Source organism: Nerophis ophidion, linkage group LG11 (genome assembly GCF_033978795.1).
Source record: "Nerophis ophidion isolate RoL-2023_Sa linkage group LG11, RoL_Noph_v1.0, whole genome shotgun sequence".
NCBI classification, from domain to species: Eukaryota; Metazoa; Chordata; class Actinopteri; order Syngnathiformes; family Syngnathidae; genus Nerophis; species Nerophis ophidion.
The window spans coordinates 9,744,364-9,760,193 of record NC_084621.1 but is presented as its reverse complement, the minus strand read 5'-3'; the positions used below and the strand labels follow the sequence as shown (position 1 = coordinate 9,760,193).

Below are 15,830 nucleotides of genomic sequence, written 5' to 3'. Positions count from 1 at the left end.
TTCTTTCAGCAAAAATCTACAGGAAGTTGGCAAAAAACCCTTCAAAATAAAATTTTCGCAAAAAATGCAATTTTTTGCCTCTTTGCGCTGTAATTTGACCCCTTTAAAATGCTTCAAGAGTCACCAAACTTGGCGCACACATAAGGACTGGCGAATATTGCGATCTAATGAAAAAAACAAAACTCAAAATTGCGCTCTAGTGCTATTTTTGAATAAAACACTGAAAAAACTGCTCCTAGGAAGAAAACTCAGACAAAATTGCTTGCAACTTCCGGTAAGAATGTCGGAGAGACATGAAACAAAAACCTCTATGTAGGTCTCGCTTAGACCTACATTTCATAGATTGACAACCCCAAACAAAAATCAACAGGAAGTTTGCAATTCCCCCTTCAAAACAAACGTTTTATAAAAACCGGTCACCTTTCTTCAAACATTATCTCCTCTGAGTGCGTTTGTTGTTTTGGCTTCAAACTCGCACAGGAGAGAGATTGAACCCTTCTGATTAAAAGCGTAGAACAGAGTTTTGATAAGTTCTCAGGTTTTGATTTTACGCGCCTTCAAAAAACCCCTGCGCAAAGTCTCCTAAAAAAATGTCATTTTTGCCTCTTTGAGCTGTTATTTGACCCCCTTAAAATGCTTCTAAACTCACCAAACTTGACACACACATCAGGTCTGGCAAAAATTGCGATCTGATGAAAAAAACCTAACCTCAAAACTCAAAATTGCGCTCTACCGCCCCCCTAGGAATACAACACGGACAAACTGCTCCTAGGAAGAAAACACAGACAAAACTGCTTGTAACTTCCGGTAGGAATGTCAGAGAGACATGAAACAAAAAACACTATGTAGGTCTCACTTAGACCTACATTTTAATAATCGACATACTTTAGCAAAAATCAACAGGAAGTTTGATATTTTCACTTCAATACAACAACTGCATTACTTTCACAATGCATTAGATTCTCAAAATAGTGGCTCCAAGGCGTCTTCTAACGCTTATCCGGCCGTGGGTCTCGGGGGCAGCAGCCAAAGGTGGACCCGACCAACGCTGCTTGCAGCTTTAATTTTGTATAACAATTAATGAAACTTTTTCGAAACTGGTGACAGTTTAGAAAAGCTCTTTCTGGTTGCATGGAGATGGCCTGAACGTGTTTTTAAAATTGGCTCTAATAAAAAAAAAAAAAAATTTTTTAAATCTTTTCCACATCGAGATGAGTTAGATGAGGTGGTTCGGGAGTCTGGTCAGGATGCCACCCGAACGCCTCCCTAAGGAGGTTTTTCGGGCACGTCCGACCGGTAGGAGGCCACGGGGTAGACCCAGGACACGTTGGGGAGACTATGGGAACGCCTCGGGATTCCCCGGGAAGAGCTGGACGAAGTGGCTGGGGAGAGGAAAGTCTTGGCTTCCTTGCTTAGGCTGCTGACCCCGCGACCCGACAGATAATTGGAAGAAAGTGGATGGATGGATTTTTAAAAATGATTTTGGAACCTTTTAAACGATTTAAAATCTGTAAGAATTGGAATTTGGCTGGAATATTTTTTTTTGCATCACCTCAAATAATAATTTTTTAAAATCCTGATTAATCGCACTTTTGAATTCGGATTAATCCGAAATTCATGACGAATCACAGATTATTTCTCACTGTCATAATTTAAAAAATGACCCTGATATTTTGTCACTTATGCAATTTTCTTTTTGTTAGAATGTCATACATAATTGATTATTTTCTCACAAGTTGATAGAAGTTGTATCAAAAAGTGTATTTTTATAGTGTCTACTGACGTTCGCATTGACCTGATCACTGACCGCATAACAACCCGCACCGCCTTTCAGGTATCCATCCGCGATAAAGGTTTTCAACAGACATAAGTTTGCTTGAATACTTGCACGTGGTTCACACTACCTGGTGGAAGGTAATGTAATGTAAATAATAATGATCATTTATGACAGGTTTTACGATAAAAAGTTCAGCAACCATCATAATAAACCGACTTGTGCTATTGTACCTAATGATATGTCCTGTAAGTGTAACGTTTTTTTCTTAATGAAAAAAAGCACTCACTTTCGTTTCATTGTGTCCCGGTTGGGCGGATCTGATTCAATTTAAGCTCCGCATGAGGAAGGACGCTGCGCCGGTACAGCAAACAAGCATACCTAGATGGCTTTTTTTTTTTTTTGGCTCGACTACTTAACTAACAGAGCAGGTGTTTGCTTCCGTAAATTTGGGCAAATAAGCACGTTTCCGGACGCTGACTGTCACAAGTTGAAATGGCGTTTTAAAAATAAAAAAAGGACAAGCGGTAGAAAAAAGGGTTGGATGGATGAATTCATCAACACCACACGACGCCTTTAAGGATATTTTGGCGCCACAAGCGAATTGAGACAACTTTTGGCGCCACAACAAGAATTGAGGCAACTTTTGGCGCCACAACAAGAATTGAGGCAACTGTTGGCGCCACAACACGAATTGAGACAACTTTTGGCACCACAACACGAATCGAGCCAAGTTTTGGCGCCACAACACGAATTGAGCCAACTTTTGGCGCCACAACACGAATTGAGACAACTTTTGGCGCCACAACACCAATTGAGTCTACTTTGGGCGCCACAACACGAATCGAGCCAAGTTTTGGCGCCACAACAAGAATTGAGACAACTGTTGGCGCCACAACACGAATTGAGACAACTTTTGGCGCCACAACACCAATTGAGTCTACTTTTGGCACCACAACACGAATCGAGCCAAGTTTTGGCGCCACAACACCAATTGAGAAAACTTCTGGCGCCACATGAATTGAGACAACTTTTGGCCCCACAACACGAATTGAGACAACTTTTGGCGCCACAACACCAATTGAGTCTACTTTTGGCGCCACAACACGAATCGAGCCAAGTTTTGGCGCCACAACACGAATTGAGCCAACTTTTGGCGCCACAACACGAATCGATCGAGCCAAGTTTTGGCGCCACAACACGAATTGAGACAACTGTTGGCGCCACAACACGAATTGAGAAAACTTTTGGCGCCACACAAATTGAGAAAACTTTTGGCGCCACAACACGAATCGATCGAGCCAAGTTTTGGCGCCACAACACGAATTGAGACAACTTTTGGCGCCACAACACGAATTGAGACAACTTTTGGCGCCACAACACCAATTGAGTCTACTTTTGGCGCCACAACACGAATCGAGCCAAGTTTTGGCGCCACAACACGAATTGAGAAAACTTCTGGCGCCACATGAATTGAGACAACTTTTGGCCCCACAACACGAATTGAGACAACTGTTAGCGCCACAACACGAATTGAGACAACTGTTGGCGCCACAACACCAATTGAGTCTACTTTTGGCGCCCCAACACGAATCGAGCCAAGTTTTGGCGCCACAACACGAATTGAGCCAACTTTTGGCGCCACAACACGAATCGATCGAGCCAAGTTTTGGCGCCACAACAAGAATTGAGACAACTGTTGGCGCCATAACACGAATTGAGACAACTTTTGGCGCCACAACACCAATTGAGTCTACTTTTGGCGCCACAACACCAATCGAGCCAAGTTTTGGCGCCACAACACCAATTGAGAAAACTTCTGGCGCCACATGAATTGAGACAACTTTTGGCGCCACAACACGAATTGAGAAAACTTTTGGCGCCACACAAATTGAGAAAACTTTTGGCGCCACAACACGAATCGATCGAGCCAAGTTTTGGCGCCACAACACGAATCGAGCCAACTTTTGGGACTGCTGCTGTCTTGAACTGGAACACGAAACCTCCCGTTCTCTGTAAGTATTGCATTTATAAACTACTTGTCTCCAGGTCTAATATAACGTTTACATTTTGTACGTTTTAACTTTATTTACGTAGCGAATCAAGCTAGCGCCATTCAATGTTCAAACTAAACCATTTTGTATGTGTGGCTCAGAGGTGGTTTTCGTCCTGGTCGTGGAACTGTGGACCAGCTCTATACTCTCGGCAGGGTTCTTGAGGGTGCATGGGAGTTTGCCCAACCAGTCTACATGTGCTTTGTGGACTTGGAGAAGGCATTGGACCGTGTCACTCGGGAAGTCCTGTGGGGAGTGCTCAGAGAGTATGGGGTATCGGACTGTCTTATTGTGGCGGTCCGCTCCCTGTATGATCAGTGTCAGAACTTGGTCCGCATTGTAAGTCGGACACATTTCCAGTGAGGGTTGGACTCCGCCAAGGCTGTCCTTTGTCATCGATTCTGTTCATAACTTTTATGGACAGAATTTCTAGGCGCAGTCAAGGCGTTGAGGGGTTCCGGTTTGGTGACCGCGGGATTAGGTCTCTGCTTTTTGCAGACGATGTGGTCCTGTTGGCTTCATCTGGCCGGGATCTTCAGCTCTCACTGGATCGGTTCGCAGCCGAGTGTGAAGCGACCGGAATGAGAATCAGCACCTCCAAGTCCGAGTCCATGGTTCTCGCCCGGAAAAGGGTGGAGTGCCATCTCCGGGTTGGGGAGGAGACCCTGCCCCAAGTGGAGGAGTTCTAGTACCTAGGAGTCTTGTTCACGAGTGAGGGAAGAGTGGATCGTGAGATCGACAGGCGGATCGGTGCGGCGTCTTCAGTAATGCGGACGTTGTACCGATCCGTTGTGGTGAAGAAGGAGCTGAGCCGGAAGGCAAAGCTCTCAATTTACCGATCGATCTACGTTCCCATCCTCACCTATGGTCATGAGCTTTGGGTCATGACCGAAAGGATAAGATCACGGGTACAAGCGTCCCAAATGAGTTTGGGTCTCTCCCTTAGAGATAGGGTGAGAAGCTCTTCCATCCGGGAGGAACTCAAAGTAAAGCTGCTGCTCCTCCACATGGAGAGGAGCCAGATGAGGTGGTTCGGGCATCTGGTCAGGATGCCACCCGAACGCCTCCCTAGGGAGGTGTTTAGGGCACGTCCAACCGGTAGGAGGCCACGGGGAAGACCCAGGACACGTTGGGAAGACTATGTCTCCCGGCTGGCCTGGGAACGCCTCGGGATCCCCCGGGAAGAGCTAGACGAAGTGGCTGGGGAGAGGGAAGTCTGGGTTTCCCTGCTTAGGCTGTTGCCCCCGCGACCTGACCTCGGATAAGCGGAAGAAGATGGATGGATGGATGTTCATCTTATTCAGGAATTGCGAGCTTTCCCTTGACAAATTTACCATGAATTGATTAACGTGGACTTAAACAAGTTGAAAAACTTATTGGGGTGTTACCATTTAGTGGTCAATTGTACGGAATATGTACTGAACTGTGCAATCTAATAAAAAAACTAATAAAAGTGTCAATCAATCAATCAAATTCCAAAAATGTCCAGGTTTCCCGGGACTTTTTTTTCAGAGATATCTTATAAGTTTACGCAGCACCTGTTGCAGTTGTGTGTGTCCGATGATGCAAGAATCCAGGAGAAAGTAGTGAAGGTAAGATTAATTTAATATGGCGCTCATAAGAAAACAAATGAACATAAAGCAGTCGTGCAAAGTAACGTTCTCAACATGGATTTTATCATCGAGCACTGAGGAGTTGCTCGAATGAAACATAAATAGACACCAGTGTGATTGACAGCAGGTGTGAACCGCTGCCAATCAACGAAAAGAGGAAAACAACAGTGCTCCGTGAATAAAACAGGAAATACAACAAAATAAGAGCACTGAACAGGAAGTCAATATAAAAACACGGAAAACTAACAGAAATGAAGTGACAGATTGTCACTATTTCGACAAAAATTCAAGTTTTATATTTGTGTGATTTTTTTTTTTTTTTTACTGGATTTATAAGTATTGTATTTTTTGTGCTTTTTAAATTTTTTATTTAAGTATTGCTGTTACCAGCTTTTATGCTTATTCCCAGGTGGATGATGTACATCATGGCGGCCAATAAGGATGCCCACACTGAAGTGAAACCTCCGTGGGTGCGTAAAAGACAAGATACAGACATTTCAAGGCCTGGGAAGAAGTGACGGCAGGGGAGAGAGGACACAATAAGGTAAGCTCTGGAGATAGATTGAATCTTTCTGAAGAAAATAAACACATGACTTCAGTCGCCCAGCAACAGTATTGAACTAAAACAAGCAAATTGGTTACAAACTGAACGCTGTTTGGAAAGGGTTTTTTATTATGTTGTCACTTCCTCTAGATCGGGGAAAAAAAACATATTTTTTGTGTTAATGTGGTTTCTGTAGAAGGACAAACATGACACAAACCTCCCTAATTGCTATAAAGCACACTGTTTATATTAAACATGCTTCACTGATTCGAGTATTTGGCGAGCGCCGTTTTGTCCTACTAAATTTGGCGGTGCTTGAACTCACCGTCCTTTGTTTACATGTATAACTTTCTCCGACTTTCTAAGACGTGTTTTATGCCACTTCTTTTTCCGTCTCATTTTGTCCACCAAACTTTTAACGCTGTGCATGAAAGGTGAGTTTTGTTGATGTTTCCTTTAAGTCCTTTTAATTCAATTTATATCTCATGACACAGTGTGTAATATGGCTTTTATTTTTTTACGGCTCCAGACAGATTTGTTTTAGTATTTTTGGGGAGAGAGGACACAATAAGGTAAGCTCTGGAGGTAGATTGAATCTTTCTGAAGAAAATAAACACATGACTTCAGTCGCCCAGCAACAATATTGAACTAAAACAGGCAAATTGGTTACAAACCGAACGCTGTTTGGAAAGGGTTTTAAATATGTTGTCATTTCCTCTAAAGCGGGGAAAAATGGAAAAAGATGAAGGGGAAAAAAACATATTTTTGTGTTAATATGGTTTCTGTAGAAGGACAAACATGACACAAACCTCCCTAATTGCTATAAAGCACACTGTTTATATTAAACGTGCTTCACTGATTCGAGTATTTGCCGAGCGCCATTTTGTCCTACTAAGTTTGGCGGTCCTTGAACTCACCGTCCTTTGTTTACATGTATAACTTTCTCCGACTTTCTAAGACGTGTTTTATGCCACTTCTTTTTCCGTCTCATTTTGTCCACCAAACTTTCAACGCTGTGCATGAATGCACAAAGGTGAGTTTTGTTGATGTTATTGACTTATGTGGAGTGTGCTAATCAGACATATTTGGTCAATGCATGACTGCAAGCGAATGGATGCTAACATGCTATTTAGGCTAGCTGTATGTACATATTGCATCATTATGCCTCATTTGTAGCTATATTTGAGCTCATTTAGTTTCCTTTAAGTCCTCTTAATTCAATTTATATCTCATGACACACTATCTGTGTGTAATATGGCTTTTATTTTTTTGCGGCTCCAGACAGATTTGTTTGAGTATTTTTGGTCCAATATGGCTCTTTTAACATTTTGGGTTGCCAACCCCGGCTCTAGGGAATATAATACAGATGAACCTCCTTTACATCCTGAAAAACGAATATTGTTTGTATTCTCAGAGCATTCATTCGATCGCAACTGGACTGTTTGTTTGGCTCTCATTGTAGTAGCTTCATCGCTTCATGCTCAGAGACTTAGGCAATCCTGATTTATTTTGCCCATTTGAGGCCTGTATTGGATTTTTTCAGGTCAGTATGAACGTTGTAATTCCAAATTTTCACATGTGACGCAGGCCTTTTTCTATGTGGAAAAATATCGGATATGATGCATCCTCAATGTGAATGCTCTCGCGCTTAGGTCACATTCATCCGACGAAAACGTCATCAAAAAGTGATGTGTCGTAATTATTCGCCAAACTAGACCAAGGTTTCCCGCAGCGCTTTGTTGTAAAGGCGGCCGCCACTGCCCAACTAAAGTCTTAAAAAAAAATTAAAATAATAATAATATATATATATATATATATATATATATATATATATATATATATATATATATATATATATATATATATATATATATATATATAGCGGATACAACTTAACCCTCACCTATGAACCCACGCCAGGAAACCAACCAAAAAAGAGCAGAAAACGAAACAACATCATCTGGTACAACCCACCATTCAGCAAAAGCATATCAACCAATATCGGCCACAAGTTCCTCACTCTGATCGACAAACACTTCCCCAAAGGCAACACCCTAAGAAAAATATTCAACAAGAACAACATTAAATTCAATAACATACAACAAATAATTTCAAACCACAACAAAGCAATTGCAAAAGGACTGCCTACCCCCAGACTAAACGACTATGAAACCAATAAGGAATGTAACTGTCGCAAGAAACCTGATTGCCCTCTCAACGGGGGGTGCTTACAAGCATCAGTCGTTTACCAAGCAAAGGTGACACGCAAGGACATTAACACATCCGACACGTACGTAGGATTAACCGAAGGAGCGTTCAAAACAAGATGGAATAATCACAACGCCTCCTTTAGAAACCAGACTTTGCGGAATTCTACAGAACTCAGCAAACACATTTGGAACCTCAAAGACAATAATGTTGAATATTCAATAACATGGCAAATTCTTGCATCCAGCACACCTTACAACAGTGGTAATAAAAGATGCAACCTATGCTTAAAAGAGAAACCGTTTATTATATATCATCCAGACTTGTCATTCCTCAACAAGCGCAGTGAAATCATTTCAACATGCTGCCACAGACGGAAACACCTCCTAGGTAACACATGAGCCAATCACCACGCCCCTACGCCTGCCTGTACCCACCCACTCTGTGCCCTATATAAACTATTGTATGTGAATGCTTGCATTAAAATCTCCTGATGATTGTGGGAACCCCTCATGAAACAGTTCTGTAGAGATGAAGTAGTCTTGTGAGTTTTCCCACACCTACATATACATATATATATATATATATATGTATATATATATATATATATATATCTATCTGAAACCAAACTTGAACTCCATGGATGAATAGTCTCTCCTATTGCTATTGTACTATTTTTTTCAGCTATAGTTACATTAACCCTTACTATATTATAGCAGCCTAGTTTTGAATGGAAGGGTCCCTGCTATCACATGTTGATAAAAATACAACATTTACATAATAAAAATCAGTCCATCTTAGATGAGCTCGGTCCCAGCGAAGCCGGCAGCGTTCTTTGGTGTTGTTGATAAATGGCTTTCGCTTTGCATAGTAGAGTTTTAACTTGCACTCACAGATGTAGCGACCAACAGTGGTTTTATGAAGTGTTCCTGAGCCCATGTGGTGATATCCTATACACACTGGTGTCGGTTTTTGATGCAGTACTGCCTGGGGGGTCAAAGGTCTGTAATATCGCTTACGTGCAGTGAATTCTCCAGATTCTCTGAACCTTTTGATGATTTTACGGACCGTAGATGGTAAAATCCCTAAATTCCTTGCAATAGCTCGTTGAGAAATGTTGTTCTAAAACTTTTCGACAATTTGCTTACAAATTGGTGACCCTCGCCCCATCCTTGTTTGTGAATTACTTAGCATTTCATGGAAGCTGCTTTTATACCCAATCAGTACACCCACCTGTTCTCAATTAGCTTGCACACCTGTGGAATGTTCCATATAAGTGTTTGATGAGCATTCCTCAACTTTATCAGTATTTATTGCCACCTTTCCCAACTTCTTTGTCACGTGTTGCTGGCCTCAAATTCTAAAGTTAATGATTATTTGCAAAAAGAAAAAAATTTATATCAGTTTGAACATCAAATATGTTGTCTTTGTAGCATATTCAACTGAATATGGCTTGAAAAGGATTTGCAAATCATTGTATTCTGTTTATATTTACATCTAACACAATTTCTCAACTCATATGGAAACGGGGTTTGTACAATTAAAGTTGTTTTGGCAGGTTTGGAGAGATAGTTTCTTTATTTTTTTTTCCCTCAACTGCTTTGAAAACCCTTATCTAAATATTGAACTCGGTAGGCTGTGAGTGCAAACCCCGGCCGAGTCATACCAAGGACTATAAAAAATGAGACTCATTACCTCCCTGCTTGGCACTCGGCATCAAGGGTTGGAATTGGGGCTTGAATCACCAAAAATGATTCCTGGGCGTGGCCACCGCTGCTGCTCACTGCTCCCCTCACCTCCCAGGAGGTGATTAAGGGTGTTGGGTCAAATGCAGAGAATAATTTCGCCTCACCTAGTGTGTGTGTGACAATCATTGGCACTTTGACTTTTATTTGATGTAGTTTGCCATTTTAACCACCAGATGGCAGTGTTGGTTTGACTGAGAATCTGCCTTTTTGTTGTATTTAGTACTCACTTATCAACTCGCATAAACAAGTATAAATAGCAAAGCCTACAAAAAAACTGTACACTAACATGATATTCTTTGATTTTGTACTAATTTCAACCTCTAAATCTCACTGAAAAAGCGACATAAATTAATATTTTTTGTAGTTGAAATGGTTGCTTTGTATTACCTTTTACATCCATAATTAGTGCATTGAAATGTCTGGTCACTAGAGGGCGGCCGAGAGCCTAATTTCCAACAAAACATTACCTTAAACCCCTTCTCCTGACCTTTTCGTGAGGACACCATCCATCCATACATTTTCTACCGCTTATTCCCTTTTGGGTTGCGGGGGGCGCTGGTGCCTATCTCAGCTACAATTAGGCAGAAGGCTGGGTACACCCTGGACAAGTGGCTACCTCATCGCAGGGCCAACACAGATAAACAGACAACATTCACACACTAGGGCCAATTTAGTGTTGCCAATCAACCTATCCCCAGGTGCATGTCTTGACACGTTTTTATTAAAATAAGTACTATTATAATATCAATGATTTTATGTATGAAATGTAATGAACTGTTACCATGTTGATATAAATTGGGACACTTTTTGGTTTCAAAATGTCAATACAGTTGCAAAGTTTTCTTTCTCTCTGGCTCTCATCGAGAGTGGACGCTCCCCTTTCCTCTCCCTTATCTCTCCTGCTTGCTTCTTTGTCTTGTCTTAACTTTCTTCTTGCCTCTTTTTGCACTCCTTTCCAAATCTAAACAATGGAACTATTTAACTGGCCTCAACAAAATTGACAAGATCTTGGGTTTGGGGGAACTTGCTGTCGTTGTTGTTACTGGACACACGACGGACTGTTGGGAGAAGAAGGAGAGCCGCGTGCCTGGCGACCCTTTTCTGTCGAGGACGTGGAGATATCCACCTATTCGGAATTATGACAACAGGACATCACACGCAAATACGGTGTTAGCTTTCACTGTTATGCTGATGACACCCAACTCTACATGCCACTAAAGCTGACCAACACGCCGGATTGTAGTCAGCTGGAGGCGTGTCTTAATGAAATTAAACAATGGATGTCCGCTAACTTTTTGCAACTCAACGCCAAAAAAACAGAAATGCTGATTATCGGTCCTGCTAGACACCGAACTCTATTTAATAATACAACTCTAACATTTGACAACCAAATAATAAAACAAGGTGACTCGGTAAAGAATCTGGGTATTATCTTCGACCCAACTCTCTCCTTTGAGTCACACATTAAAAGCGTTACTAAAACGGCCTTCTTTCATCTCCGTAATATCGCAAAAATTCGCTCCATTCTGTCCACTAAAGACGCTGAGATCATTATCCATGCGTTTGTTACGTCTCGTCTCGATTACTGTAACGTATTATTTTCGGGTCTCCCCATGTCTAGCATTAAAAGATTACAGTTGGTACAAAATGCGGCTGCTAGACTTTTGACAAGAACAAGAAAGTTTGATCACATTACGCCTGTACTGTATATACCTTTATATACATATATACCTACATATATACCTATACTGTATATACCTTTATATACATATATACATACATATATATCTATACTGTATATACCTTTATATACATATATACATACATATACATCTATACTGTATATACCTTTATATACATATATACCTACATATATATCTATACTGTATATACCTTTATATACATATATACCTACATATATATCTATACTGTATATACCTTTATATACATATATACCTATACTGTATATACCTTTATATACATATATACCTACATATATATCTATACTGGCTCACCTGCACTGGCTTCCTGTGCACTTAAGATGTGACTTTAAGGTTTTACACAAATGTCTCAAAGGACTGCACAAATCATTACGACTACAACATCCTCGGAAGAACCCACAAAAGGGCAAGGAAAACTCACACCCAGTGGGCAGGGAGAATTCACATCCAGTGGGACGCCAGTGACAATGCTGACTATGAGAAACCTTGGAGAGGACCTCAGATGTGGGCAACCCCCCCCCTCTAGGGGACCGAAAGCAATGGATGTCGAGCGGGTCTAACATGATACTGTGAAAGTTCAATCCATAGTGGCTCCAACACAGCCGCGAGAGTTCAGTTCAAAGCGGATCCAAGACAGCAGCGAGAGTCCCGTCCACAGGAAACCACCTCAAGCGGAGGCGGATCAGCAGCGTAGAGATGTCCCCAACTGATACAAAGGCGAGCGGTCCATCCTGGGTCTCGACTCTGGACAGCCAGTACTTCATCCATGGTCATCGGACCGGACCCCCTCCACAAGGGAGGGGGGGACATAGGAGAAAAAAGAAAAGAAGCGGCAGATCAACTGGTCTAAAAAGGGGGGCCTATTTAAAGGCAAGAGTATACAGGTGAGACTTAAATGCTTTTACTGAGGTAGCATCTCGAACTGTTACCGGGAGGGCATTCCAGAGTACTGGAGCCCGAACGGAAAACGCTCTATAGCCCGCAGACTTTTTTTGGGCTCTAGGAATCACTAATAAGCCGGAGTACTCGTGCAATGACAATAAAGACCTATACTATCCTAGAGGTTGAAATTTCCCCCTCAAAAATACGTTCCCAATATAAATAAGAAGTTCGGGAAAGAATAAACAAAGATAGTACATATTGCTGAATTGAACGGTCGGAAGATTGATAGCCACTTAAGTTTATTTTGGAGTACATAGTTTGTGCTGCACTCTATCACCTGTATTTTATCTCCCCTTTTGATCAGAGCTGATATCTGCCCTCTGCGTTCATTTACACTCCATATATGCATCACAGGGGGGGAAAAAAAAAACCACACTGCCACCCGACCTGTCGCCGTCAATTTCCTGGCAATTGCTCTATTATTTTTACGTCCGCAATTACAAGAGCTGAGCAGCGAGCACGCAGGACTCTCCCGCGTAGATAACAAAGATATATTTAGGAGTAAATAATATTGACTGTACCTTTTTGTTTAAAGCTGGAATCAATACTTTTTAAAGCGTCTCCATTTTTCATTTAGGCCGCGTCATGTCTAGGCGTGGGAGGGGCCGGAGAGATGAATGGGTGGATCCTCTAATTCACCCTCTTGCAGTTATCATAATTGTTGAACAGCCACGCGTTTTAAAGATCGGCTTGAGGAGAGGCAAGCCACACAAAGAAAGCTAATAGATTTGGAAAATTGAGATGGATTGTGCCGCAAAGCACTTTTTTCCCCCCTTCTTCTTCTTCTTTTTTTTTTTTTTCCTATTTGGCATGGGAGGCAAATGGACAAATATGTTCCTTGGATGAAGAGGCGAGTGTTTGAGATGCACCCTGATGAAGAAAGGTGTCTGTTTGTTCTTCCCCTTTGAGGCCTCTGCATGCCGCTTCAAAGTCTGCAATGAAGCAGTTCCTTTCTGGAGACACCAGGGGGAAATGAATCACTGTGGCGGGGAAAAAAGACACTTCAGGGACGAGACAAACTATGGAAAACTTTTGAATCTAGTCACTGGAGCGCACAAGTCGCTGACGGTCAACATTCCATGTTGTGTTTGGGAGCAATTGCTGCACAAGGGGAACATTATCAGCAGACCTATGTAAGCGTCAATATATACCTTGATGATTTTTTTAACTGATTTCCGAACTCTAAATGGCTGAATTTTGGCGAATCAAACGCCTTTCTGTCTATCGCTCTGGAGGCGATGACGTCAGAATGTGACGTCGCCGAGGTAACACACCCACCATTTCTATTTTCAACACATTACAAACACCGGGTCTCAGCTCTGTTATTTTCCGTTTTTTCGACTATTTTTTGGAACCTTGGAGACATCATGCCTCGTCGGTGTGTTGTCGGAGGTTGTAACAACACTAACAGGGAGGGATTCAAGTTGCACCACTGGCCCGAAGATGCCAAAGTGTCTGCTGCCAGACCCCCATTGAATGTGCCAGAGTGTCTCCACATCTGACCGGCGATGCTAAGGCAGACATGGCACAGAGATGTATGGATAACCTGCAGATGCATTTAAACGATAGTCAACGAAATCACAAAGGTGAGTTTTGTTGATGTTGACTGCCAGCTAATCGATGCTAACATGCTATGCTAATCGATGCTAACATGCTACGCTAATCGATGCTAACATGCTATTTACCGGCAGTGCTAAAGCAGACATGGAACAGAGATGTATGGATAACCTGTAGATCAGGGGTGCCCATTACGTCGATCGCGATCGACTGGTCGATCTCGGAGGGTGTGTCAGTCGATCTTAAGCCAGGCATTAAAAAATAGACATAAAAATGAGCAATCATCAATCATACCAAGACTTCACTTTCGTCAGTTGTTTGACATTCTCGGCGCCCGAGGATCTTGTGAGATGACGCTGGCTGCTGCGAGCTCATATTTAAGAAAAAAATCACTAACAGGGCGGACGCAGAGAAACACATTTTATTTCTAGAGACTCCGTACCTACTGTCAAAACTCTAAAGACCGACTGCACAGTTCCTGTCTTCACCATAAAAGACCTGTTTCATCCTGCCTGTGCTAACAAAATAAGAGTCTCAGAAAGCTAGCGTGCACAAGCTAGCAAGCTACGGAGTTTGATGCCAATGTATTTCTCCCCCGCCCTCAGCGACCGCTTTCTCACTTGCTTGCCCACCCGCACACTCACTGACGTCACTCACCTGCTGCCAGACATTAAAGGGCCACACACACATATGCTACTCTCATAACAAAGTGTTTAAAAACCAGTATGCAAGTTGGACAAATGAGATGCCAAATCCAACCACTTTCATGTGGTATTGGACAGAAAGGAGGACTTTTTTGTTCCTCCATTTGAAATTGCGGACGTTATCAGCACCACTGTCTGATTCCAATCAATGCAAGTCATCAGAATCAGGTAATACACCAACTTATATTCTTGTCTTCATGAAAGAAAGGAATCTATGTGTGTTAAAAATGCTTGTATTATCATTAAACACCATTAACTTGTTAACAAAAATGTCTCTTTCATAAATAAATAAATATAAATTATAAATAGGAATGAGGTAGATCTCCTCGACTTGGTCAATTGAAAAGTAGCTCGCCTGCAGAAAAAGTGTGAGCGCCCCTGCTGTAGATGCATTTGCAACTATATTACGTTTCCTTCCACCCACATTTAATGTGAAACAAACTCTTACCAATCGACGGATTTAAGTTGCTCCAGTGTCAAAAGATGCGAAAATCCTGATCGTTTAGTCCGCACATTTTACCGACGATGCTAACTCAGCTATTCGGCCATGCTATGGCTATGAATAGCGTCAATAGCTATTCGCTCAATAGCTTCAGTTCCTTCTTCAATATCTTCATACTCCAACCATCTGTTTCAATACATGCGTAATCTGTTGAATCGCTTAAGTCGCTGAAATCCGAGTTTGAATCCGAGCTAATGTCACTATATCTTGCTGTGGTATTCCCATTGTTTGTTTACATTGGCAGCACTGTGTGACGTCACAGGGAAATGGCCAGTGTCTTGGCAGAGAGCCGAAAATAAGGCACTTTAAAGCTTTATTTAGGGATATTCCGAGACCGGTAAAATTTTGAAAAAAACTTCAAAAAATACAACAAGCCACTGGGAACTGATTTTTATTGTTTTTAACCATTTTGAAATTGTTTTTCATTACCTCATGGTTTTGAGGGTTGTGCAGTTATGTCGCA

At 41.9% G+C, this 15,830-nt stretch overlaps 1 long non-coding RNA gene across 2 annotated transcripts in view; it reads left to right on the top strand.

Moving 5' to 3' along the window:
- The first annotated feature begins 1,527 nt into the window (after positions 1–1,527).
- LOC133561638 (uncharacterized) overlaps positions 1,528–15,830 on the top strand; it is a 122,815-nt gene continuing 108,512 nt past the window's right edge. The window contains exons 1-2 of one of the 2 annotated variants that reach the window (XR_009808744.1): positions 1,528–3,789; positions 5,851–5,985. This is a non-coding gene — a long non-coding RNA (uncharacterized LOC133561638). The remainder of the gene's footprint in view (positions 3,790–5,850; positions 5,986–15,830) is intronic. The other variant, XR_009808743.1, reaches the window with a different exon arrangement.